The sequence below is a fragment of the Aythya ferina genome (genome assembly GCF_964211825.1).
Source record: "Aythya ferina genome assembly, chromosome: 2".
NCBI lineage: Eukaryota > Metazoa > Chordata > Aves > Anseriformes > Anatidae > Aythya > Aythya ferina.
The window spans coordinates 50,157,526-50,182,805 of record NC_140297.1 but is presented as its reverse complement, the minus strand read 5'-3'; the positions used below and the strand labels follow the sequence as shown (position 1 = coordinate 50,182,805).

At 36.6% G+C, this 25,280-nt stretch overlaps 1 protein-coding gene and 1 long non-coding RNA gene across 2 annotated transcripts; both read left to right on the top strand.

The window, feature by feature from the left end:
* The window catches only part of LOC311431390 (uncharacterized protein), a 541,797-nt gene that overhangs the window by 299,534 nt on the left and 216,983 nt on the right, over positions 1 to 25,280 (top strand).
* LOC311431391 lies at positions 595 to 25,280 on the top strand. Of its 2 annotated transcripts, XR_014689391.1 has the most exons (6): positions 595 to 732; positions 3,038 to 3,088; positions 14,317 to 14,382; positions 17,916 to 18,000; positions 23,095 to 23,202; positions 24,254 to 25,280. It is a non-coding gene; the product is annotated as an uncharacterized lncRNA (long non-coding RNA). The 2 variants fall into 2 exon arrangements; XR_014689392.1 differs by lacking the exons at positions 14,317 to 14,382; positions 17,916 to 18,000; positions 23,095 to 23,202; positions 24,254 to 25,280 and adding exons at positions 11,082 to 11,230; positions 12,030 to 12,205 and having other exon boundaries at positions 608 to 732.

Sequence of the window (25,280 nt, the reverse complement as noted above, 5' to 3'; positions counted from 1 at the left end):
ACCCATGAGAAGACCTTCTAAATTAGATGATTATAATGAATAAGCTATACAGCATTAATGAATTTTCTTGCCTTTAGACAACTTGTTCTGTACTTGTGGAACAGGTATTTGTGTAATCCCAAATCCTTCATTATTTCATAACTATGGACATGGTTTTTGAAGCAGTGATAAACAAAGGCGAAGAAAGGTAGAGCATATAGAGGGTAAACTAGGGAAGGCATTCCTTGGGAAACAATAAAAGAAGATGCTTAATCAGTAAACCATCAGCAAGTAGCCTACATCTACTAAGATCTAGGAAGATTGCTAGAATAGTTTGTTCTGCGCAGAGTCTGAATTTGTAAAGTTTTTTTTTTAATTTTGTAAACTATCCAATAAATGAAGTAGCTGCCTGCATCTGAAAATGGTGACAATCTGATGAAAGCAATAAAGTTAGAAAAGGGCCACAGACAAAACTCTAGAATGGATGGTAGAAAAACAGCTGTCTTCTAAAACACAGGTTTAAGCTCTTGATTTTAATTTGTTGTCTTACCCAACAAGCTTACAGGTGGGCCTGAAAAATTCTTGTGCCTTATAATGTTGGAAGAATGCTGTGAATAAAAGGAATGACCCACTATTTGCTCTTTCATTTACCAGTCTGCTTTTCTTGATGTTTTGTGGGGTTGGTAGGTGATGCTAAAATAAGGTATAGACTTCATATCAGGTAACAAAGGAAGGCACTCACAAAGGCAGCAGGTAAACTCTAACATTTTTGAAGAGAGAAACTTTTCTCAGGCCTAACAGTATCAGCTAAAGTCAGGATCCTCACGTGACTTATGTTCTAGAAAAGTCTGTCTCTTGCTCTATAGAGGAAGACTAGCACCTTAAATGCAGATTGCAGAATGGTTTATATTAAACCATTGCACGATATTTTACTTGAATCATTCTACCAAATAATAATATATGTTGCTTTTCTCATGCCTTTCATCCTGAAATACTTTACAAATGTGAATGGATTAAAAATCTAATTAAAATAGGCAGGAGGGAAGAAAATCTCTATAAAGTAGGTAAATAAAAAGTAAACTTCTTTTATCAGCTGTGAGAACTGATGTAGATGTTGTTTATTTATAGTTGCACAAGAAGGGGGAAAAATTCTTGATTCCCAGATCTATACTTTAAATAAAGATTCTTACTATTACTGAAAAGAAAAAGAGGGGGGAAAAAAAAAGATGAGAGAAGAGAATGGAAGAGGAAAAGAAGGAAAAGATATAATAACCAAAAATAAATAGGTCAAAATCCTGATTTTCTTTTATCAATTAGGAATTGGGTTCTGTTTAAAAGTTGAGGAAAAACTTAAAAGTATCTGAGAATGCTCTTCTCTTCCTTTTGAAACTGCTCTTTTTACATCCCCCAAAAGACTAATCTAGACAGTTCCTCTCTTAATGTTCCTTGCAAATTGGAAAAGGTAGCTGCTCCTAGCCCCAAATAGCATCCTAATTCTGACAGTACCTCAGGACAGCACTGCAAATAATTGGAGCAATCAGTATTGAGAGGAATGCTACTAGAACAACTTACGGTACTGCAGAATGGCTGTGATGAGTTGTATGTTTCCATGTCTTGTCTTTCACTTTTGCCTTAAGAATTGAATTGATATATTCTAAATTATCACTCTTTTTATCTTCAAGAACTTTTTTGGAAACAAAATTATTAGGCTGTTACCAATGAGTGTAAACAATATGCCAAAAGAAGGACTTGGTATATGCAGGCTTATATATATACATAGCTTTTAGATCATTATTAGAGCTTCATAGACTTTACATGTGATGGATCAAAATTACAGGTAATAGCATTCAGTGATCATTTCTCAATAATCTTGTCTATCTGCCTCATATCATGTGGCAGACCATGAGTTAGACTTGCATTTTGATTAAGAACTATTGATCGGTATTGAAAAATCAGATATTCCCATCCTATTTTATATACATGTATAGTTTAATGTTTTTGAGGTATGCAAATTGTTATGGATGATTGATATATATCACAGAGGAATTATTATTATTTTTATTTTTTATCAGTGTACCAGTTCCTTGCATTATAGTTCTTTTTAAAAAGGGGAATTGAAAAATGGGCAATATTATCTCATTTTGTTTTTTACTGAGATGAACGTATATTTAATAACAGAACATTAGTTAATGTAGAAATTTGAAACTCAAAATTTTAGGCTATGTTTTTCAAAGATGATTTCTGCGTTTTGTATGCAGATGACTGAACACACAAAACTCAGTGTGCGTGTAAAATCCCTATATGTGATCTGAATGTTTGATTCTTCTGATAGACTGTGAAAGAAAAGTTTTCTCTGTTCCTAATTTGCCTATGTGAATCAGAGTCAAACTAACAATATATATATATATATATATATAATATGTATATTATATATAATATATATATATAAAATATATATATATATGTCTTCCTATTACGGAATAGTTTACAAAGTTAACCATTCAACTTAGTTTAATGTTTGTCTTTGGAAATAAACAAAATTTTGATCTGGATCAAAATTAAATCCTCAGAGCACTTTTATGTATCAAATGTGGAAAATATATTCTGAGGAAGATCATCAGATCATCAACAATGTATTTTTTTCAATCAAGATGGTTTCAGTTTTTTGTTGTTGTTTGTTTTCTAATTAATCCTTAAAATATTCATGAAAATTCAAGTGATTTCCAAGGATTATGTAAAACAAGGGCTTTTCTTCTCCCTTTTCTTCATGTAGGGAACAAGAGAATTTAAACAACATTCTCTTCAAATGCTTATCTGAGCAGAAACAGCAAAATGGGGATTGGATGTTTTCTAACTGTGATCTCTACATGAAGGGTGGTAAAAATAGATAAGAACATAAGGGAAAATGCTTCTCTGTGAAGAAGTAGAAGAGGTGAAAATATCTGGGAAATTTTCAGTTGACTTTTAATTTATTTACCAGTGTGGTTTCATACCATTTCAGAAGTAGTCATAAAATAAAATGGCAGGATGTGTTTCAGAAATTATTTTTGTCATTTAGGATGACATACCCAAGTGCACCATGAAGTGTGAATCCTAAGCAGAATTCCAGGTAATGTTCACCAAAGAAATGGGGGAATTCGCAAAGAGCAAAGTAAATGTTAGCTTGTGCATATTGGTCCTGATACTTGAAGCTGTTTGAAGCATGTAACTCTGTCTTCACCAAGGCCATATATGTATATTATCAAATAATTTATTGTTCAATCATAGAATGGTTTGGGTTGGAAGGGACCTTAAAGATCCCTTCCCCTCCTAGTTCCAACCCCTCTGCCATGGGCAGGGACACCTCCTGCTAGACCAGGTTGCTCAAAGCTCCATCCAACCTGGCCTTAAACACTTCCAAGGATGGGTCATCCACAACTTCTGTGGGCAACCTCTTCCAGTGCCTCACCATCCTAAGTTTACCCTTGTTTAGTTTAAAGCCATTCCGACTTGTCCTCTCACTCCACTGCCTGACAGAGAATTCCCCTCTAGCTTTCCTGCAGGCTCCCTTTAAGTATTGGAACGTTGTTATAAAGTCTCTCCAGAGCCTTCTCTTCACCAGGCCGAACAATCCCATCTCCCTCAGCCTGTCTTCAGAGGAGAGGTGCTCTAGTCCGTTGATCATCTTTGTGGCCCTTCTCTGGACTTGCTGTAACAGGTCCATGTCTCCCTTGCGCTGAGATCCTTAGAACTGGAAGTATAAACTTGATCCCAATCACACATAACTGCATTATATCACTTGAGTTGAATTATCTGTTTTGTACTCTGTAATGGTACTTACACTGACTTGATACCTGATACTAGATTTAATTGGTTGATGGAGGATGGATGATAGTGAACTGACATCTATTAGGATAAAGATATCCTACAGACCTTTTGTATAAATGTGAAGTGGCAGAGTGAGCCTGTGCCAGTTCAGCATTTCATATCGTGTGGCTGCAATATTATTTCTCCTATTGCTAAGGTACAATTTCCATTTTTCAGAGCTAGAAAACTAGTGATTTTAAGACAAATTCATTTTTGTTAAAAAACATATAAGAGGAATCTTCCCCCCTAAAACAAAACAAAACACCTTTTTAATGGATTCTTGGGAGCATTGCTGTACATCTGAGGATTTGAACAGTTGTGACAGCTTCTTCTGTCTGTCCAGTTTCACTCCTGTTCTAATTCTAGGATAGCGGATTTACATATTGGGTCATAGTTGGATGAATTTCCAAAGCTGTAAGCTACAGTTCTGTCCAAATGGAGATGTATTACATCATGCAAGTGGTGCATTTGTTGACTTTGACACAGAGGATGCATTTACTGCAATAATAAAAAAAAAAAAACACATCACTGAAATGCTCTCTTAGCTTCAAGAAAAGGTATGCTTTTTTCTGAGACATGTTAAATGTTACTCCAAAAGCTGAAGACCTGGTGATTTAAACAAGTATATATATATTTTGATTATTTTCCCATACATTTGCTCTTATCTCTTAATTAATTTCCAACAACCATGTTATGCTACACTGAGAGAGCTGTTTTGCATAAAATTCTGATTTCAGCTGATCATTCATCAGTCTAAAGAACAAGTTTCAAAAATTTACTTAGGGTAGGCATGACACACTGGAACTCACTAGTGGACTATGTAATTATTTGTGTTGTTTTAAGTATCATATTTGTATAACACATTTTTAATAAAAAGCAATAAACAGTAAAATGAACATCAGAAAGCTGCAATTTTACTGTTAATAAGTGACAAATAGGAACTTGGTTTAAATATTTACATATTTTTAATTCTATGGATATATGCATGACTAAAAAAAAAAATTAACAGCTTTGAGAAACTAGTCTGTAAAAGTAAGATATTATTATTATTATTATTATTAATTAAAAATACACAGAAAAGAGCACTGAAGTGTGCACAGATATTTTGAAAATATTTCAGTAGCTAAGTATTTTCAAGGACTGTGGTAAATATACTTGTGTTCTATCACATGGTGCTGGATTTTATAAATAGACAATATCCTGAAATAGCAAACAATGATTTTGTCCTACGTTTTAGAAAAAGTGCATCTTCCTGAAGATCCATTATTCCACCTATGTGAGGTACTCTTTGGTCAGATGATTTCTGAATATGCAGAAAGATTTCATGGAGAGGAAAAGTTGAGTAGAAAAAAAATGGGGTTTGGGGTGGGAAGGTAGGGCAGAAGTGGCATTACTCAAAAGTTGAAAGCAGGCAGAAATCAGTGCTAGCATTTTTGCTTCTTTGGGAGGATCTCACTCTTATATGTGCAGTTATCAGAGGGAGAAGCACACCTTAATATTTGAAATTGTCAGTTTCATAATGGGATAGAAGTGATACTGAAACAATGTGGTCTCTACTTGATTATCCTTAAGGAAGTATTCAGTGTCCGATGTTTCTTTTACTGAATGCAAAACCTAGTGCATTTTCTCCTCTTCATTTTCTTGTTTTCATCTCTAAACCAAATACATAAAAATGTATGTGTATATATATATATATATAAATGGAAGGGATAAGGTATGTATGTATTGGGCATTTCCTGACTCATCAAGGAAATTTGGAACTTCGATTCTTGTTTAGTGTCTCATTATAACTATTTTTCCAATCTACAACATTTTGTAGATGTTTTAATTAAGCTTGTCAAAGGTATTAAATCCAGACTAGTAATTAATATTGACATAAGTTTTTAGGAAAACATGTGAACTTACTTTAGCAAAAGGCATTCAATCTCTTCATACAGTTTAAACGTTTTCCTAAGGGAAACAATGTGAGGGGGTTCTTCTGTGACTATGTATTCTGTGTTATTAAAAAGAAATATATGCCAGAAGGTGAAAGATGTATGGAAATGTATGCAGCTACTTACAGCAGGCATAGCCCATGGTATATTCCATGCAGATTTTGTCAGCTCTCCCAGGGTATCTGGTAGGATTCTTTTATGTCTTAAATACTTAAAAATAATAGCTATGCTGGACAGTCAATAATATGAGCAAAGAAAAAATAAATGAAAAGAAAAGAAATAGAAGAAAAAAAATATAGTGAAGAAAACTTTTTGATAGCATACACTGCTGATCAACCCTTAAAAGTTCAAATACATTAAATTGCACACCTGCAACACATTTGTGTATTTAAAAATTCATTAAAAAATGGAAGGTGCATTTCTGTTCAATCTCTTCTGTAATGAATATATTTGCATCTAATCACAGCTTTTCTCCTTTAGAGATTTCTTACTCATTTCCTAAGGCCTCAATCTGTAACCTAAGCTTGTGGGATTTACAAAGCTGAGGCCAAAGTCATCATGGAAATGTCATGACATTGCCATTATAAGAAGTGTCTAGTCATCACAAATGGCTGTCATGGTATAACTTTGTGACTGAGCAGGAGCAATAACATCAGATATATATGTACATGTAAATATTTATGTGGCTATTACATTGGGCATAGATTTTGTGTAGACAAAAAGAGGTAAAGCAATGGTTGCCTGTTATGCTCTTGATCCTTCATTACTGTCATTCAGTGCAGTATGTTCAATAAATGTGAAGATATGGGAGATGCTTCACTGCTTGGAAGTTTGCACATAACCATGCCTGATGTCATTCTGCCTGGTTGTTTGTTTCATTGTAATCTATGTATTTTATTATATTTTTGAAGTGCTGTTACAAAATTATTATTTGAATTACTTTAAATACCACTCTGCCCAAGGAGGAAAGGTTTCAATACTGTTATTGGAAAACAAACAAAACAAAACAACAACAAAAACAGAAAAAACAACAGGAGGGATCAGAGTCAAACACAATCTTTGCATCACTTTCTCCTTATGACATTTCTGTTTTCACTCTAGTCTCAAATTTTGGGACTAATATTCCTTGTGGACTATATTTCAAGAGTGCTTGGCCTAATGCCTGTAAAACTTAAGAATACCATCCCACCCTGTAGATGCCAGAGAAATTCAAATGTCCACAGTGAAAAAGAATAACTGGTTTACATCCTTCATAGAAAATGAATATGTTTAAGAGAAGTAGTTGAAAAATTTTAACATTAAAATAGATTAAAAATAACTCATAACTAAGGACTGAGATTTTATTCAGATCGTGGCATTTCATTTAAAAATGCACAAGAACCTGCAACAATTTTTCTACAAAAAAAAAAATTTTTTTTTTTTTTTGAGCAGGTGTCCTCTCAATAAGTCTGATAAATCTTTAAAAAGACAGTATTTGGTGAAGGAGGCATTTGTCTGTATCAGAATTAATGCATTTTTGCAATGTCATTTGTTGTGAGGGATGCAATCATAATGTTAAATTTGCAATGTTTTTTATAAATCTTATAATAAAAAGCATCTCATGTAGGAGAAAGAGATACAGGCTACAATTAAAGCTGTATGTAGAACAGAAGTTCTCAGTTTTTTAATATTTCTTTCTTGTCTTTTAGCACTGGAGGAAAAGATACTGCATGCTGGTTTGCAGAATCTTATGAGAGAAACAGTGCCATAAGATTGCAGTGCATTTATCTATTAGGGCTCTTGAGTACATGTGTAGATGGATCCTGCAGCTGGATCACTTATTTGAAGGTAGCTGTGAGGTAAAGATTCCAAATGATTGGAATAGGATGAGCAGTTAGCAGAAGTTTTTGCAGTTTATACCAGGCTTTTTTTTTTTTTTTTTTTTTTTTTTTTTTTTTTTCCCCCTGGAGATAAATCATAATCTTTAGGTAAATCAGATAATGTAATCCCCAAAATTCTTCCTGAGGTAGTCAGTTTATCTTCCACCAAATCTCCTTTCCAAATGGTTGGATGCATGCCAGAAATCTATCACAGGTTTAAAAAACAGGAAAACAAAAACCAACAAACAAAAAAACACCAGCAGTAACTGACTATTCTTACAGATTCCCTCCAGCAACTTTTCACTTCATAAAGGTTTTTAATTTAGGTTCATCATATCTAGCAAGGACTTTTTCTAAGTCCTTATAAGGGTCTTTATTCTATTTTTTTTTTCTCTCTCTCTTTTTTATTTTATTTTTTTTTCCTATTCAGAATATGAATCTGGGAGGGAAAAGATAATAAAAACATTGTTGACATCTGGTGAGACTTTCAAATAGCCCTTCACATTCTGAAATAAAATCTGCAAGTTTTTGAAAGAAAAAAAATAGTAAAAGGATCAATCAGCAAGAGATAAAACTTTTATCTGAGAGGTCCGTGGCAGTGTTCAGCATTCTCTAGTGAAGATTTTGTGGAGGTGGTTGACAGCAGAATTTTTTTTTTTTCTTAAGTGAGGTCAAAAATGCCTTCTAGCCTCTGTATAAAAACACACAATTGCCTTACATTGTTCAATACCACATTACACATGCTTGCTTTAAAATGACAGTGGAAAAAAAGACCTCCATAATTGGTAGAAATCCCTCCTGGAAAATATACTGCTGGTGTTCCTTTTTGATATGATGTTGAGATGGCCCTAATGTTTGTTTTGTGATAAATAGCAGGGATTGTGGAACTAGCTGTAGAGCTTTGTGATAAAATCAATAGTGCATATGTTGTTATTTCTTCAAGAAGTGTTTTAAAGTTGTATCTTTTAATACCTTTGGAAATTGAAACTACTTCTGTAACCTTAAGGGCGTATGACTTTGTTATATCCAGAGGCATAGATAGGTTGTGTGAATAAACTCTGCACATAAAACATACGCTCAGTTCTACATCTCTCTCAAATGTTGCAGAATTGTCCACAGATCATACAACCCTATTTCACTTTTACAGGATTTGCTGTTCCTTTCTCCATATACATTCTTTTCTACCCCTGCTATGGAACCACATGAGAAGCACACTACTTTGGGATATAAGATAAATACCGTTTACTCTCAAAAAATCCACTGACCCACTGAAATCCACAGACTGACACCTTGTCAGCATATGTTGAGATGTAATAATTGCATGTACTTGCATGAAACTCAGATTCCTCATTTGCTTCTGAATGCATGGTCTAGAAGTCCACCAATTTATTGCACAGATACATCTAACTATGTGCATAGGGTGCATGATCCCAAGTTCAGTGATAGAAAAGTGTCATGGTCTTTTGTAAAGTCTACTTATGCTACTGGATTAGTGGATTTTGGGATGAAGTCTGGGTACAGCTCCCATTCTAAAGCACACCCCTGTAGACCTTGGGGAAGGATCAACTTTCAGATCCTTGATTTGACATGGTAGTAAAAGCTTCTGTTTTGAATGATGACAATAGGGTTTGGCAAAGAAACAGTAAAAACAATTATGAGGAGATAAGTGTTTTTTGACTGTCACATTTATAATCTTGGTGAGGTGTTAATGAACGTTGCCTGTGTGAACAAGGCAGGTAATAGGAAAATCACTTACCTGTCACTTTGACTATTCAAAAACCTGAAAAATATTTGTTTCTCTGATAAAGTCTTCTTAAATCATTTTAATTTGTGCTTTTAACTCAGATTTTAAAATATTTAAAGTATCGTGTTGCCTTATCCTGTTGTTTTAATCAGTGCAGTAATCTGGCAAAATTGAGAACCGTTATCTATCTCACTGCTAAAACTCCAAAAAATGCTCAGTTAAACAAATCTTTATCAGTAGTAAAGTATATACTTTCCTGGCAAGATAAGAATAATATGCCACATTCTGGTAAAGCTGTTTGCTAAAAGCTGTTCTGATATTTTTGGAACAGGCTTCCTCAAAAAGAAGAGACGCACATCATTCCCTCAGGATGTCATCTCTCTTGTTTAGCCGAATGGCTCTGGGAAAAATGAGTCCCATAGCCAAGCCCAGGCCCGTCAAGATCCAGCCTGCATTCTGTCAGGTCTGAGATCCTGCCCAGGTGTTTTATCACAGCATGTGTTGGAATGAAAAGAGACTTGTGTAGATAGGACAAGATGAGTCTCTGAGGTTGAAAAGATAAGGGCTAGATATTCTCATCTACTTAAAACAAATAGTACAAAATATTGCTGTGATGTTCTGTTAGAGGTCTCTTCAGCTTAGGAACTGGTTTACCGCAGCTGAATCTAAAGTATATATTTCAGATAGTCTTAGAGATAATCTGGGTTAGAGGTGTATAAGGTAGTAGTACAGCCATGGAGCCTTACTTCCAAAATTCAGATCTGGCAGTCACTGTGGAGCTTATAAGGCCAAACAAAAGAAGAAAGTGTATCTGACAATTGCCTTTAACTGTGAGCAAAAAACAAAGTCACAGCAATCTGCTGGTCAGGCACCACTTTGCCAGCTGGAGCACGGATTCTGTTACTGTCAGGAGTCTATGGTTTCAGCTGGGTCATGACAGTATTGCCTTCTGCCTGTGAACCCCAAATCTACCTCTCTTGTTTAGCCTGAGACAGCTATTTCTCAACAAGGTTCATAATTCTCAGAGACATGGGGTCAAGAGAGCAATACTCTTAACATTCCCAAGTTAAGAGAAGACTGGATCCAGGTTTTGCAGGAGCTACAGCTGAAAAGAATAGCTTCTTTGTCATGCTGATCACTGTGCTGTAAGATTTTAGATTCCACATTTGCTTTCAGTAACTAGATAGCTTTAGGCCTGCTGTCTACCAATCCTTTACTCTCCTGTTTCTTCTTTTGCAGTTCAACACAAAACCAGTTAGCTATAAGGCATGGGTGAAAAGAGATAGAATCTATTACTTTGATGGCTGTAGTCAACAAATATTTGCAATGTTTCCATTTTATACATATTAGCTGTCACTTAATTTAGTGGATAAGCATTGATCTCCAGCAGAAAATTTTGAAATTATGATCAATATGAAGATGCCACAGAAGAATAAAAATAAACCTCTTAGGAGCTGGAAATATATTTAATGAATCAGAAGGTTTAGTAAATATTACCATATCTGTGCAGCGGGAGCTGTCTGAATAACTGTGGTTGCAGCTCCAAATAGCTTCTAAATAGCCTACAGAATTAAAAAAAAAAAAAAAAAAAAGATTTATTCATTATTATTGGAGGGCCTGCACATCAAATGAAGTTTCAACAGCATAAAACATGAAAGAGAATGATGCTATTCTTCTTTCCCTTTAAAAAACAAAATGATCATTTTATTTGTTTTTCAGGCAAAATATGTACATGTTTCTATATGTGAGGTGGATAAAGAAAGACATGGGATGTAAGAGGACAAAAGAAAGCTCCAACAAAAAGCAAAGAGCATTTCTTCCAGAGGAAAAAGTATTTCCCAGCTGGAGAATTGACATCAAATGCTTGGGTAACTCTTGCTTGTATCTATACCACTCCTTCACCCAGCTTCATGTACCTGGGACCATGCTGTACCTCATCAGTTTTGTGACTCAGGCTACAGAGGTGGGCAAACTAAGAAAGGGTAGACTTAGTATGGTGAGGCACTGGAAATGGTTGCCCAGAGAAGTTGTGGATACTCCATTGCTGGAAGTGTTTAAGGCCAGGTTGGTTGGGGCTTTGGGCAACCTGGTCTGGTGGGAGCTGTCCCTTCCTGTGGTAGGGGGGGTTGAATTAGATGATCTTTAAGGTCCCTTCCAACCCAAACCATTCTATGACTTTTTTTTTTTTTTTTTTTTTTTTTTTTTTTAATGCTGAATCTGGCTGGACAACACCCATCAAGGGGCAGGGAATTTACTAGTCTGCCCTCACTCAGACCTACAACACAGTTGAGCAGTTGTGTGTGATCAGTCTCTAGTGAGCCATGTATGTGTCCTGTTGTTGATGCTGTGTCTGAAAAAGAAAGACAGTGATGTACTGAAGATTCCCATCTGTATGATTTAGGTAAAGCAAGTGAGTTACTTCCACAGCCGTTTCAGCAACTCTCTCTCCTTGCTACCTTTCTGTGGGAGAAGGTGTAGAGCAAAGGGAGCAGACTGCTGTTAGGGGTTGGAGTAGGTGACCCCTGAGGGCTTTCCACCCCAAGAGATTTTGTGGTTGTATGATTTGAGAAATGTAAAAAGAAGGTGGATGAAAGGCATAATTACAAAATTAAGAGCAGAGTCATAAGTCTATGACCATTTCTTCCATTTTTGCTGCTTTATTTTCAGTTTCAGAAGATCAGAGGGCCATGTGTGTGCCTTGATTTCTGCGTAGCACCTAAACGAGCAGTATCCAGACTTTTTTGATGGCTTCTTTTAGTGTTTTGCACACAGGAGAAGCAAAGGTGCAGGGCAGGTGATTTGCTCTGCTTCTAATTGAAATTTATTTCCAACTGCCATTTTTCCTGAAGATGCCTTGGCCTATATAAAAATAAAAAAAATAAATAAAATAAAAATGTCACTCGTGATTTATCCAACACCAAACCCACTGGCCATGCATGGCATTCTCCCAAGTTACCCCACAGGACAGATGAATTGCCTCTGTGGACTGTATGCAGCCCATAGTCTGTAGATTGAGCAGATGGATGGTTATTGTGAACTGACAAAGATAATTTTAAAGGAGCAAGTAGTAGGGAGAATAGTTTGGCTAAATGCTTGAACTCTTCATGCTCTTTTGAGCTATGTGATGGGCAGTATGTAAAGAAATAGAAACCGTGCTTCCTCTGTGCAGCCCTTTCACCAGTGATTCCTCCCAGAGGATGAAGTCATGGTCAGAGCCTGCTGATGAGTGGGCAACCAGGCTCCAGCAGTGGGAGCAGAAGCTGGTATGGCAAGCTTAGGTGGCTGTTAGGGGTTGACAGGCCAGCTGCCCAAAGGCAGAATAGAAAGGGGGAAGGAAGGAGAAAAGTTGAAAAATAACAGCAAAGAAAAAAAATCTATTTTTTGAAACTAGAAATTTTAAAGAAAACATTCATGAACCCTTCTGTTTATGAAACCACCTGGTGCTTTTGAGTACACTGCTGGTTAAATTTGTCAGTTCAGAAAGTGGTGGTTGCTTCCCCCCATAGTATAGGGAAGGGAAGGGAAGGACATTTAATTCCATATGTGCATTGATCTAAAACTCACACCCCCTTAACTTTGAGCTCAACTTGTAAAAATCAGAAAGATTTAGGAGGAAAAGCCTGTTACTTTTTAAGGGCAGTGTTACTGTTTGTGGTGTGCATTAAGAAGTACAGTCCGTGAACTCTGCTTTTGCCATCTGTTTAGCTTCCTTGCGGGAGCCCTGTGTGACTTGGGCTGTGTTTTGACAGTTGGTGGCCTTTGACCCCTTGCTCCATAAAATGTTTAGGCTGATGGAGCTCTCGGACATGATCTTTCAGGGCTTGTTTGAGACAGGCCTGTCACCTTTCCCCCCAGCCCAGCCCATACATAGTAGCAGTGGTGTTGGGCCTGCCCATCGCGCTTGTGAGGCCACTGGGACCGAGGTAGTTCCCTGCATGCCTGGCACTGTGGTGCGGGAGCACAGGACAGGGGGCGAGAATACCACTCCATGACTTGCACTTTGAAGTCTCTCCTGCCTTCTCCGTCTTGGTTTCAAAGGAGAAGGGGGGGGGGGAGGGAACAAAAGGGTGCTCAGCTCCTGGTTGCCTCTGCCTGTCTCAGTCTCAGTCCAGTGTCTCCATGTTTGTTCCATGCACATCTGCTTGGCTGGCCAGCCTGCAGAGCTCATCAGCACGACCCTGAATCTGCAGTCATCCTCCCTGGTCTGCAGTCTGTCACCCCACTAAACCCCCCAGGATTAAAAGGCCTTGTGCTTTTTGAGAGGCAGTGGGAAAGGAGAATAGGTGCCTCCTGCTACCATTAGGGTTGAAACAAAATTCAGATTATAATAATTCAGCTATATAATAATTATAATAATTTCAGCTGAAACATAATGCATGATGTGAGCCAGAAAAATACAATTTAAATCTGATTCTGTTATGCCTAACATGTCATCTCCAGCTAGGGAGGGTTTCCAGAGAGTTATAAAGTCTCTCCTTTTGTACTGAAACTGCAGTCAGTACTTTGCTCTGTCCCCTTTCTTCGGGTGATTTATACCAGATGATTATGTCTTATAAAAATATTTGCAGTTACTAGGTTTGGATGAATCATTCAGAATGTTCAATGTATTCAGCACATTGCTTTTTTTCCCTTTCATAACTTTGAAATTAAAAATGGTGTCTCTCTTAAATGCATTTATTATTTCAAAATCAGTTGTCATTTCCTTGAAAGAGTATTCTTGTTCTGATTTAATTTGCAGTTTGTTTCATGAAAAATATTTATAATTTCCACTGCTCTGACTAGCTTTGGGAATTAGGCAAGTCTCTGTTTCCTTGTTTATGGTGCAGGTATTTAACCATCAATAACACTATTTTGGAACTGTGTGTTTCACTCTAAAAATCAAACTTAAACCAAACACTTGCATGTGATCATGTACTTGAGCTTAACATCACTGTCTTCTCAATTTTGCACTAAGGTATTTGTAGAAAGTGGAGGATTCCAGGAAGGAGAAAGAAAGGAGCCACCTTTAAAGATGGCTGAGGTAAACACTAATTAAAAAAAAAAAAAAAAAAAAAAAGTATGAATGTCTGACAGTCTCAGTTTTGTAAACGGGAAAACATAGCTTCTATTTTTTTGTTTCTTTTGTTAATTCTCCTTTGCTGCAGCCAACCTTGTAGTGTAAATAAGGGTTTTTTTTTGTCATAGTCTTGTTCAAGGGCTAATGTCTGTCTATGGCAGGAGATGAAGCAGTTATTACAGTTTAAGCATAGCTGGAGATTTTTGTCATCTCTGGGTGGAAACGAATAACACGGGTAGAGCTTACTCCTGCAGATCAAGTGAGAAGGCTTAAAGAGCTAGTTTGTTTCCACTTTTTCCCCTTTGACTTTTGACCCTCCTGTCAAAGGTCAAACTTTGTAGTGTTATCTTGTCCTTCAGTTTACTAACTCCTGCAGTTGCCTCATTTACCTTGGCCTGCACAGTTTGAATTTCACTGGCTTTAAATTTACTAATTCAATCCCTAGTTGCCAAGATCCATACATAAGAAACAAAAATGTGACCATGAAAAAAGCTTTGAATGGCATGGTTTTCATTTTTTAACACAGGAATAGTATTAACTCACATACTCGTTCTGTGTATTTGATCTCATTTGGCAGCTTACAACTCTTGAAAGTAGTATGTGTTCTGCCATTTTTCAGAATAAATGGAAGTTTTGTGGTTGTTCAATCTTACACCAAAAGTCTGTGATAAAGGTAAAAGTTATTTCTCTGTAGCAACATGTTCCATAGTGAAAGACCTGAACTAATTTTATGGAAATTTGTGTTAAATTCCTGACTATTTCACAAAGCCCTTAATGTTCTTAGGCAGGTTACTTAAGTTTCTAATACAGTTCTCTATTCGCAGAGAAATTGAACTTATTGCTCTTCCCTGTTAACACTTTGTTTTGTTCATTAAAACTGCTGAGTACTTAATTTTTGGATCAAACTTTAATGCTGGTGTGTGGAATCAGTACATCAAGATTATGACCTTTTTTGGAAGGTTAAAGGATCGCTAGGATTAAAAAAAGCAAGGTACAAAAAGATCTGTATATATTCTCTTATAGTCGTCTCTAGGCACAGGCAGCAAGTGGGCATGTATCTTGGAGATCAGGTTACAGGCAGACAGCCTTACAATCCATCCTTTCTCTGCTAAGAATGGTTTGTTCCTTATCATGGGGACAGCAAAAGTTAATTTTACATATGCTGCCAATCCCTGATCCAGTTCTGCTTACCTGGTTTGCTTAAAAACAGTTAGTTATCCTTCTCAGAAAATTATGTATCCCCTGTGGAAATGTATTTTCAGCAACACAGAAGTTAAGTGGTTATGCCTTTTCACATTTGCTTCCAGGACAGGATTGCATATCTCAGTGCTTGGAAATACAGGAAGCATTTTGTGGATCCTTTTGGTGTAATAGTTCTATTTATTTATTTATTTATTTAATCTAAGTGTTCGTATTATTTCTGCCCTATCTAATTCTAAGGCATTTAGTGGAAGAAAACAGAAAAGTGAAAGGGGAAAAATTGATCAATATTGGAAGAACTGCTTACACCTTCCGTACTATCCTCCAAACTTAAAAAATTATCTATTTGAATTCAATTACAAGTTTTTCTACTTACAGTAGATACAATAATATGGGTTATAAAACTGTGTACGGCTTTCCTTTGTCTGCATATGTATACATGTCAGATACACATGAAAACATGTTAAAGAGCTTTTCTCAGTATGATTCTGTTATGTGGACCTAGTAAAGATGTTACAAAATTGGAAATGATGAGTTAGAAAACATAGGTTTCATACTTTCTTGGTAAAATAGAGAAGGAGAGTTATGTGAAACTGTTCCAAGAACACCAAACTGTGGACTAAACAAATTGTGATGGGTATCTAGGAGAATTTCCCAAGTGAATCTTATCACTTTCTTGCAGCTATGCTGATTACCATCAGTTTGTCTGAGTTATTTGCCTTTTAAAAGGATTTTCATTGAGGCTCATCTAGTTCTTTTCCCTTCTGGTTCCTTCACCTAGTGCTTATATGACTCAACAGGAGACATTTCATGGAATCTTTGAACTTGAGCTCATGGGATATGACCTTGAAAAATGCAACTTCTATCTTATTTCCAGCACTGATATATGCTAGAAATTTGCTCTGCCTGTTATTTAAATAGTATAAAGTGTCTGGGGTTTGGTTTTATTCCTCTTTGTGCATCATGGTATCCATGGGCACCTTTAGAGGATGCAAATTTAGATTATATTTACATATAATAAATGGCTTTCAATTTACACTGGTTAATAAAAAGGAATATTTATGAACATGTACTATGGTATGGCAACTAAATGCAAATCAAACCATCACTCTCTTTCTCCTTTTGAGGATAACTTTTGTTAAACAGAGAGAAAGGTAATTTATCTCTGACTTCACAGTCTCTACAGCATCTAGATTGGCCATGGTAACAAAGCAGTAAACTCTCAGCCACACAATTTCCCAGGAGAAGCAAGTAAAACCCTAAGTCAGCTGATCTTTGTGCAGTATACTGTAGGAATTTGACACTTGCATTTAGTTCTGTTCTCAGATTTGCTAAATTAAGAAAAATAATTTCTTTTCTTACAGCAGATACATTTGGAATGTCTTTGGAAAATTATATAGAGAAAAAATGTATCTTTGTATAGGTAGTACTTAAAGGATCATGAAGACTTATTCCTATACATCCTAACTCTGAAAAAAAATGGTTGTATGCATCATTGTGTTCTTGAATAAGTAGCAGAGAGTCCCTGTGACAAATGCAAAATACTCTTTCAGTTAAAAGAATCCTCTTCCATAATGGCTGGTTTCTTTTGTTCAGTTCCAAAATCTTTTACACTACAGATATATACTAATTAAAAAAAAAAAAAATCAATAGAATTTAACAGTAACTGGTGAAAGCAAATAGTTATATCTTATAAATCCTAATGCAGTTCATGGTAAATACGTTATTTGTTGCCTGCTTTTGCTTAAATCAGGTAAGCAGAGATGAAGTTTTCAAACTGTGTTTTGTGGCTGAAAGTGAAATATTTAGTAACACCAGGCTGGTTCTTGTTCTGTTTTGTTTCTGAAACAGAAACTGTGAAAGGGGTGAATATGAAGAGTAGGGTGAAACTAGGCCACCTCAGTCCTTTGGAAAAAAAAAGGACAAGGCATTTAACTCAAAACCTATCAAATTGTCATAAAACAACAACAAAGAAACAAACACCAACACAAATGCTTTTCCTTCAACACCTTCCTGTAGAAACTGGTTCTGTATACTGCAAGTTTGTTGCTACTGTATGTACATGTTAGTGAAAGAGAGCAGAGATATTTTTGCCAGAATGACAGAGAATGATATTTGTGAACCATTTTTTTCCAGAAGAAACCAGCATGTTAAAAGTTTTGGATGATCCTGAGGTGATACATATGAGCAACATATGTTAGAGTGGGCTTTATTCAAATGTTTTGTTCTTCTTAGGAACTGATGGAACATTACTGTAATTCACTGAGGCTTATCCAGTCATTATCACTTTTTTCTAGTGTGTACTGTTTGCTGCTGAATTGCCTGTGGCTAGGCTGAACTGGAACTTGGCATTTTCTATGAGCCATGGTGTGACAACAGAATGTAAGCTTTCATTGCATAACAGTAAGCTTTGTCAGGGGAACCTGATACACTCCATCATGGAATTATGAATGCTTCTTATTCTAGACATTCAAAGCAGACAGGGTCTGAAATTGTCTTTTTACAGACAAGCAAGGAGTATTTCCTCTCTGAGGTGATGGAATCTAAGAAACAAAGCATCAAGTCCCTTTCTCTGTATTAGTACAGCAAATACATTTTGTTATTTCACTGTGGAATAAGGTATAATGCATCTTAGAATGGTACAAATCTCTAGTTCCTATTGAGAAAGAAGGGTAGATTTTGTACTTTTTCCCAAGAACCTCACCTTTTACTTTCCCTGTAAGGGAATCACTGTTCAGTGGGTAAGGAATTGGCAGGATGACTGCATCCAAAAAGCCATTTTTTTGGTTGTTTAGGTGGAGACCAGTGACAAGTGGTGTTCCTCAGGGGTCCATATTGGGACTGGTACTGTCTTCATGTTACATGGCCAGTGGGACTGAGTGCACCCTCAGCAAATTTATGGATGGCACCAAGCTGAACAATGCAATTTACACTCTAGAGGGAAGGAATGCCATTCAGTTTAACCTTGACAGGTTTGAGAGGTGGGCCAATGTGAATCTGTCCTGAACAGATTTTTATGTAGTTTTGATTTAGCAGCAATTTAAGATTTCTTAATATTTTATGGTAAATTACAAGATTGCAAGTCCATCCTCATGGACTCCCTCTGAAATTTAGTGTGTTTATTCACTGTCATGATGAAAGGTGAATAGGGTTTTGTGTCCATTGTTCTGGGTGTGTTTTAGGAGTTGACACAGATTATCATGTTGTAGTAGTTTATTCACTAATGTAAGGTTCATTCCAGTGGGGATAGGCAATAAATCTTGAGTCAATATATAGTTAGATTGTAATAATTGATAAGATGTAACAGGAGTTGAATAATTAAAGTTACATCCTATAATTTTAGTGAAGTTACAAACACAAATATCTGAGTGATTGTAGATAACACTACTATATATACAAGCAAATATAAAATCGCAAAGAGTTTTCATATTAATGCATCTTTTCCAATATATGCAAATACAGTTTCAGAGCTGTCATAGGGATGTATTTCAAAATGATAAACATTTGTTTGGTGTCAAGACAAATGTCTTGGGCTTTGATGGTGTTACTCTTCCCAAATAAATCCTTGTTGTTCCTGTATAACACATACATTAATGTCAACAGTTTGCCATTTGTTTCCATTCATTGGGCCCACACTCCATATTCTAATGAGTATAGTCCCATTGTAATTTAATCCTATTACAATAATTGGTTTTATGGTATATACTGTAGTACTGTGTATTGTTAAGATGAAAGCTGTGGCCTTATTGTTGATTGTATCTTAAGTAAAATGGACTAAATATCACCAGGATTATAATTTCCTTTCAAATTTGGTTGCATTTTATTGCTACTGTCCCAGTTCCATTGATTTTTGTAAGTGTGCTTCATTTCTGTGCATGACCACAGTTGAGGGTTTCAAGTTTTATTATTAGAACATATTCTCATATGGCCACTATAAGTTTCTCTGACCACAATTAAAGAGTAATAGCATTACTAGAGTCTGAGATAGCAGCTTGAATGCAACATTTCTGTTTGCCATCCTTTGGGATGTTGTAAGAGAAAACAGAAATTTGTTTTGATGGGCATGAAGTTCAGCAAGGCCAAGTGCAAGATCATGAAACTAGGCTGGGTCAATCCTGAACATCAGTACAGACCAAGGTGACTAATGAACTGAGAGCAGCAGTCCTGTGGAGAAGGACTGAGAAGTACTGGTGGATGAAAAAATCAGCAGGTCAGCAATGTGTTTACAGCCCAGAAAGCCAACTGTATCCTGGGCTGCATCAAAAGAAATGTAGCTAGAAGGCTGAGATTCTCTCCCTCTACTCTGCTCTCATTATAGGGTAAGGAGAAATGGTTTGAAACTAAGGGAGGATAAATTTAGATTAGATGTTAAGAAAAAAGTCTTTACCATGAGAGTAGTGAGGCACTGTAAGAGGTTGCCCAGAGAAGCTGTGGTTGCTTCATCCCTGGAATTGTTTAAGACCAGGTTGGATAGGGCTTTTGGCAAACTAATCTAGTGGAAAATCTCCTAGTCTATGGCAAGGGTGGTGGAATTAGATGAGTTTAAGGTCCCTTCCAACCCAAAGAACTCTATGATTCTATTCTCTGATTCCATTTTATGATTCTGTAATTTTCATCTATGTAGATATGGCAATGTATTCTGTACATTGGTTACGTTTCCTCATGATTTGTTGGAGAATAAATACTAAAAAGTTTACATGTTTGGCCTCAGAGTAATTTTATCTGATTTCAGGAAAGCTGTTCCTGATATGCATAATTTCAATTGAGAATGTCTGAGTAATAATGTGATTTAAATATTCCCCAAATTAGTTAATAATATTTGAAAACTGAATAGTTGAAGTTTCTTATCTATACGAAAAAGGACAACTGATCACCTGCTGAACATGGTCATTTCTTCTCCCCTTTTTTCTTTCTCCCATATTCTCTGGAGAGGTACGCTAACTAACCATTGTAGTGATTATATTGTTCCATCATATTTGTAAAGATATATTAATGAACATTGCTCATTCTGAAGTGCACATGCAAACCTGCTATTAGGAAACTTATGTTATTATGACGCTATTGCACTTGCTTCCAATCTGAATACAAATTATTGACCTACAACTGCTTAAAAGAAGCAAAATCCCTCTAATCACTTACAAAAATTGAGAAGTCTGCTCTTAAATTAGAGGATTAACTGGTTAGAATTGATTTTGCATATGGAATGGCAAGAGGAAAAGGGCAGCCTGTGTCATGTAACTGGCCTTGTTTATCTCAGTGAGAGAGAGAGGAAAAATTAATTTAGGGCATGCAGTTTTGCATGCAAAAGGTCAAACTGGTGCTCCCTGCAAGTAGTTAATCAGAAGACTGTGCTAATTCCCAACTCAAAGACTGCTAAGCAATAGAAATTTAAATATTGGCCCTTTCTCTGTGAGGCTGATTTCAGCTTATATTCATAAACCCTACTTGTTTCTGTTGTGAGTCTTTTACATGATACAAATGATTTTAATTGAAGAAGAAGGTGTCTTTCCACCCCCAGATTCTTTTATTGTCTTCAGTAGGTTTGGAACAGAGTGTCTATCAGAACAGAAGTGTATCTTGGATAGGATTCCTCTTGGGTGGACGCAAATTTGGTTTAATTGAGTCTAAAAAAACTTGTATGACACAAGGCATGTGCAATCTGATGGTGGACAGAGCCTAAAATCAGTGACAGTTGAGATGGAAGAAAGACTGTGTTTGGATCAGCTGAGAGCAGCTTTTTGTCATGGTGAGGGAAGTGTGTATGTGCAGAAGTCACGAGGAAGTCCTTTGTTACAGAACACTTCACTCCTCTCTCTTCTGTTTCTCTCTTCTTCCCATTTATTTATACATTCCCTATCACAATAAAGTCCTACTCAGCACTTTCAACCCTGTGCAGACCATAACAGAATAATGGAGCATCTGAGTTCACTATTGTGCCTACTTTTTGTTTTATAGGCTAGTAACCTGGGAAACATATTGCTTTGTTTTTTTTTAAGACATTGATCATCTTTTAGTTCTTTTCAGTTTCCCAGATGTGTGGTGCAATTAACTGAAAGATACTGTTCTTCTGTCCAATTTTTCTTTTTGTAAAAATACATTGAGTAGCTTTTTTTTTTTTTTTTTTCTTTGCAAGGTTTAATAGGAATACTACTTTCCTTCCAGCTCTCATCTACATACACATTTCTGTTCTTCTTGAAGTGCCACACTCCCTGAGTTATATCCTTTTTAAAAAATAACCTCACAATTCCAAAATAAATTGGACTCAAATCAAGTATTGCTCTGTTAAATCTTAGATCTGATTGGGACCCTATATGTGGCAAGCTTGGAATTCACATTTCCCTCCCAGATGTCACAAAATGGTGTCTGCTTGCAAAAACTGAAACTCTTAAAGCCTGCTGTACAAATACAGCTGCTTTCTTATTTAGTGGAGCTAGTCACAGGCAGCATATTATTCTCATTTTCCAAAGTCTGCTCTGGCTTACAGATTTGCCTCAGGGCATAAACCATTGATTCTGATCTGCAAACTCATGTGCGGTTTAGGTGCTGACCGTCTATGGGCATCATAATTTCACATGCTAAGTGTCTTTTGGAAGGTTCAGAGTTGCTTCAGCTCATGTTGTATTTAAGGTAAATGCAAGATAAATGGAAAGAGGCAGTAGAGACCTTGAGAAAGATGTTCCCCTCTCTGCAATATGATAATATGCTTGAGCTTTGTTGGGATACTTGCAGTCTCCAAACGTTTGGCAACTGAATAAGTCAGCCATAATCTAGTGTAAAAGTCATTTATTTCTGTTCCCAGAAGAGAACAAATGAAGAGGCTGGAGTACTTTTAATGATCTTTAACTGTGTATGGATTTTGAGGAGGCCATAACATTGTTCACTGTGGCATGTGCTTTAGTTTTTAAATGGTGGAAATGTATCCAGACAGGATATGTTCAGGTCCACTTCATGACTGTACTCTGCAATGGTTGGTGAAGTACCAGTATGAGGGCTGTATCTCTTTTTTCTCTCACCCCATCGAAGTGGCAGGGCTGAGCAGATGAAAGCTTATATCTCTGCTGAGCAGAAGCACACCACTCACAGGAGCTCTGCAGTGGCTTAGACTGATAAACGGGAGCCCAGACTGAGAAAGGCATCTGACTGTTTCATGCTTGACTGGTTGATTTTGCTTACTGATATATGAAGCAGAGAGAGATATGCCCACCTCTTCCTCTGCTTTTCCTGTATTTTCCTAGTAGTGTAATAACCAGTAGAAGGAAAGAAAAAAGAATGTGAGGGAGGTAGATGACCAAATACAACCTCTCATTTCTTTTTCATATATCTAGAGTGAGTCCACTGTACTTGGCCCCAAAAACCTAGCAGGTATTGGCTCTATTTTCTGCACTCTGCTCAGTCAAAAATATTAATTTAATTGAACGCACAACTTAATAACTGGGCAGTTACTTGATGACTTCTTCCACTATTATTGTTGTCTAGGTACCTTATACAAATCAAGGCTGTGGGCCAGCATCAGAGAAGGTCCACTCCAACTTCCACAGAGGATGACGACAGAACCCTTGACTGAGGAAAAAAGAAGTTGGAAAGGTAGAGTGGCAGTAGCAGACTTATATTTGGTCCAGTAAATAGGGACGTGCTTAAGCTTAAGACCACAAGCAACAGCTTTGAATGAACGTAGGTGAAGAAAATTCAATAAGAAAGTTAATATATATGAAATTAAGTACATACACAAGTCTTTGCAAAACTAAGTCTTAAGCCACACTCAGTGGTTTGTCATGATTTGTTTTTGTGTGCCACTCCATGTGGGCTTAGAGACAGACTATGATTCAGCTATGAACTCCGAATAAGAAAATAATAACTTTGTCTCATTTTTCTCAATTTACCTTTTTTATGCTGTCAGTTTCATAAACAGTAGAGAGAGACATTTTGAAGGTTCTAACAAGTTGCATTGGTGAAAGCAGATTTCAGTCCACACAGCCAAATTTCTTCATAAAGGTGCTCATTGTATTCCTAAATCCATAGCTCTCAAAATAGGTTTAAGTCACTCTGCCCAAGAAGGAAAAGGAGAATTGTGTCACTTGCAAACATGTTATGAATACTTGAGCTGTGAAGTGCAGAATCATCATTCAGGAGTGTCACCTTCCCCTTAAGAGAGTCAGATTGGATGGTACACAGTGCTGCTTAGGTTCTAGACAGGCAAAGCAAACCAAAGCTGTTGGAGGACATTGTAACATGAACACATGAATCATACATTAGCTTTTGAACAAGCAGCTTTTTTCTAGAGTTTCTCCTCCCCCAAGAAATTTTTAGTTGTATAGGAGATAGCACTAAGGTAAAGTGTAATGCATGGTTTGGGTTGCATATATGGAAAACTGCAAAACAAATGAATAATGGATTAATTCACAAAATGTTTCCATTCCTAGGAATACTAAGGAGCAAAAACTAAAACAAAAGCAACCAAAAAAAAAAACCACCTTCCCCCAGGTCCCCAAACCAAGCCAGCAAAACACAAAGGATGTGACCTTCTTGCTGGTAGCTTGTCACTGAGGCCTGACAAAATTTACATGCACACACAAAACCCGTGTGTGGACTGTTTTTAAACTGGATTCCAGCTGTGTTTTTAATGACTAAATTGCAGGGTCAGATGCGTTGGCTGTGAAGCCTCAAAAACTGGACTGAGTACTGAGAAGCTGTGCGGTGGGAAATAAGGAAGACACTCTCCCCTGCAAGCTTGGGAAATGGTTCCAGGTGCTTATTGGACTTCAGAATATTAGCTAAAGTAGCAATGAACATATCAAATTTAGCCTTCTAGTAGAGGTTTGGGTGCTGTAGTGGGAAGGCCCACACAGCTGTGGATCCCTAGCATTATACCTTTCAAATGAATCATGGCCGTGTCTGCCCCTGATATAGTCCAGTGCTAAAAGTAACCCCAAAGGGACCTCTAGAGTCTAGGGAAGTGTGAGAGCGATTCATATGGATTTGCTTGTCATGGTAAATTATCCTTTAAAACATGCACATATACTACTAGACGTCTAAATAGCTGGCCTTGTATGTATTGGCCTCAGTACTGCCAGTGAAACAAATATCTAGATAGAAGAGACAGCGAGAGTTGATTAATATTGTGTGGCTATGATAGAGTGAACTTGCCTAATATACTTTTGCCAAATTTACAATACCATGCTTCTCAGATGGAAGCTCTCAATAATTATAACAAGTAGATCAGTAGCCTTTAACCAAGCTCAGGGAAAATTCCATAAGTATTACTCAGACTTGTGCTGTGGCTAATGGGCACATAAATGCCACAAACATTTCATCTTACTTTTATGAAACATAAAGCATTACTCTGTAGTTTGACTGATTGCCCAAAGAGATATTTATACAATAGCCAGTCTGCTTACCATCATCCTGATTATATTGTCAGTCATTTGATCAAATGCCTGGAAATCTTAGCAACTTGGAGAAATGCCAAGCAAAATGGTCATTTGATCAGATTATTAGGACGTTTTATTTTCTTACCATTTTGTTGTTGTTGTTCTGTACATGTAGACAATGCTTTACAGTTTCTCTGTCTCTACTACAGGAAGATGAGATTAATTCATTTGACCTTACGACTCATCTAACTGTGCTATATAAATGAGAATTAAAGATTACTGAGCAGAAGGACA